This window comes from Pseudochaenichthys georgianus, chromosome 9 (assembly GCF_902827115.2).
Source record: "Pseudochaenichthys georgianus chromosome 9, fPseGeo1.2, whole genome shotgun sequence".
In the NCBI taxonomy this organism is placed as follows: domain Eukaryota; kingdom Metazoa; phylum Chordata; class Actinopteri; order Perciformes; family Channichthyidae; genus Pseudochaenichthys; species Pseudochaenichthys georgianus.
The window spans coordinates 44,979,937-44,983,015 of record NC_047511.1 but is presented as its reverse complement, the minus strand read 5'-3'; positions in this window follow the sequence as shown (position 1 = coordinate 44,983,015).

Here is a 3,079-nt window from a genome sequence, read left to right as displayed (position 1 = left end):
ATTTCGCTGACTTTGTCCGTGTCAACAGGAGTGACAGTCCGCACACACACACAAGACCGCAATTATGGCAGAAGCAAAAGAGCCCAAAATATATCATTTTCACTCCGAGTGGGAGGATGATTATTTGTATCTATTCTAGAGCCGGGACTCGATTAAAAAAATTAATCTAATTAATTAGAGGCTTTGTAATTAATTAATCGAAATTAATCGCATTTTTAAGCACAGGGCCATCTAAGCTAATTTACAGATGGCCCTGAGCCCAATAGAGATTGCCCTGAAAAATGCACGCGGACGAAATGGCACGAAGGGTTTGGGGGGCCTCCCCCTAGACATTTTTTTATTTTTGCAGGTCTTAGATGCTGTCTGGTGCATTCTCTAGACTGAATTATAAGATGAACCACCACAATATTATATTGTACAATTTCAATTGTATTCTTCATTTCACTTGTTTGTTTGTTCTTGTTTTTGTTTGCTCGCTTGCATGCCCTGCATAGCTATAAGAAATACTTAAGTTGTTGGTCAAAACACTTTCCATCTGATGAAGGCAAATGCCTTCCCAGATGGAAAAAAGTAGAAAACATTACATTCAGTTATAACTGCCAAAACAAACATTATTTACACTATTATGGCCCCTGTTAAAAATGTTTGTAATGTTAACTACTGTAAGTTGGTCGAACGAATGCCTCCTCATCCGGAAGCTGACCGAGCAGACCCGAGCAGCAGTCGAGAGGAGCCGAGCGCATCCGCGAAGCACACGTCAGAGTTCCCGTTAGCCGGCAAATCTAAATATCTTCGGTCAAAATAATTTCCCTTTAGAGCAATACCGCTTCAGTTGCGCCACTTATGTGACAGACAAGAAGAGTATGTGACAGACAAGAATAGTCAACTCTAATGTCTAACACGTAATGTGGAGAAAGAGATGTCCTGTATGGGTTGATTGTGCGTTGATCTGTTGGTAATGCCTCGGGGTTCCGGTGGGTATGTAAACAAATGCATAATGCTGCGCTACACTTTGTGGCCTCATCCAGTTGCATAGCGACACTTATTGTGTAGTTGTCTTTTAATAAGCAGGTAGTCATATCATTAGCTAGAACTAGCTGGATCTGATCGATATGGACATAAACGCGAGTGAAGTCTAATCTGACGGGAGAGAGAGAGATCAGCTGCTGCTGACGAGTCGAGACTCGACACGCAGCTCTGACCACATGCGGCGGTGAGCGGAACAAAACACACACACACTTCAGGTTAGAATATCACGTAGCTATTTTAATTACCTCTCAAACTACCTAAACTAGTTATACTGTAGATATGTTTAGTTTTACTGTCGGGTCACTCATTACTGATCCGCGAGCTGCATGATACTGGCATAATAGATTGCCCGATCGGGCAACCAGCAGGTGAGGCTTCATTGCCCGAGCTAAATACTAGATGGCCCCGGGCCATCGGGCAGTCCTTAATGTCGAGCCCAGTGACAATCCAGTGAGCTGGTTATTTTCTCAGACGTGGACTTACTTATCCTGGCCCTGAAACCAGTCATCTGGTTGAGTGTGGGTTGGGTCAGGGTGTGGTTCCTTGCACTCGGAGTCGGGCTAACGTCCACGCTAGCTGCTACATGCTTTGCATTTAGGTAATACTTTAGGCTTGATGTGCTGCGGTGATATGCAAATTCTTTTTTGCATAATTTGCACACAGCCGTGCTCTTATCGACGCTTCCATCCGTCCGTTTTTTAAAACAAAATGTCCCATCCACGGGGCCGACCAAAGCGGTCTCATCAGCTTGTTCGTTCATGTTTGACTATTGTTCACCGTGGTTTGTTGTTGTTTGAAGTCCCATGCTGAAGTCATGAACGTTAGTTGGTGCTCCAGTATAATCGGTACGCCTGAAACTCATCCAGTGAGAAACGTTCCGCTGGGCAAAAATAAGTGCGATTAAAATGCGTTAATTTTTGTGTAATTAATTAATCGTAATTAACGCGTTAAAGTCCCGGCCCTAATCTATTTCAATTCAAAGTCCATCTGTCTCGTCTGCAATGCGAGCGTGGCTTTATCTAAGAAGGGTAATTTAGGAGCGGCATTTCAAAACAGTGCACAAACGCTACGAGACGGAATTCCCTCCTAATTCTACGCTCCAAAAGGGGAGGGGCCTGAGAGGACAGCTAAATGCACAGCAGTCCATTTTCACCAGGCCCAACAACAAGAGCAAGGCTGCTACCATAGCATCTTATTGTGTCAGTCACGTTCTTGCGAAACACATGCAGTCTTTCAAAGACGGCGAAGTTGTGAAAGAAGCATTCCTGGAGGCTGCCGACCATCGCTGCCGACGCGCTTTTGGGGACAGTAAACAACAACAATAACAGTAGCATTTCAACAGGTTTTTGATATAATAAAAACTCAAGTTGGATACCGTTATTAATCAGCTGTACGTTTTAGTTTGTTTGAACTTAGTCATTATAATTATTGTACAAAATGGTATAAGAATGCAAACTTAAATTGATTATAGTCTATCATCAATTCAGGTTAAGAAACTAGTGTTGCTTGCATCCTATTTTAAAGGCATTTATTTTTATACTCTACTAAAATGCAACAAAAAAGGGTTTGATTCTATTAATGTTGTCTTTTTTATTGCACTTTAGCAGCAGATTCCTGAGTAGCTTCTGATCTGACTTGTCTTGTTAGTAAGCTTCATTTATACTTTTGTAGCAACACTATTTTTATATAATGGCAAAGAAAGGGTTCAGAGTCTTTTCTTTTTTTCCCTGTGTCATATGTGGCAGCACTGTTCAATGTTTCTTGAAAACATTACCCACTGTAGTGTGACGTTTGAATTAACTCCAACTCTGTATCAACAACACTGTTGTGTAACTTCAGTTAAATACTTGTATGTGTGTAGATTAGAAAGAGGTAAGATAAAGGATCTGCAGTATTTTATGAGGTATTAATCGTACAAAGGTCAGTTTTATACAAGTAGAAGTGTGTATTTACCATAGACTGTATATATAAATGGACGTAGGGTCCGTGACGTCACCCATAGGAATCTGCAGAGTTGCCGTGAAGCCCTTAGTAGGCGGAGTCGGCCACT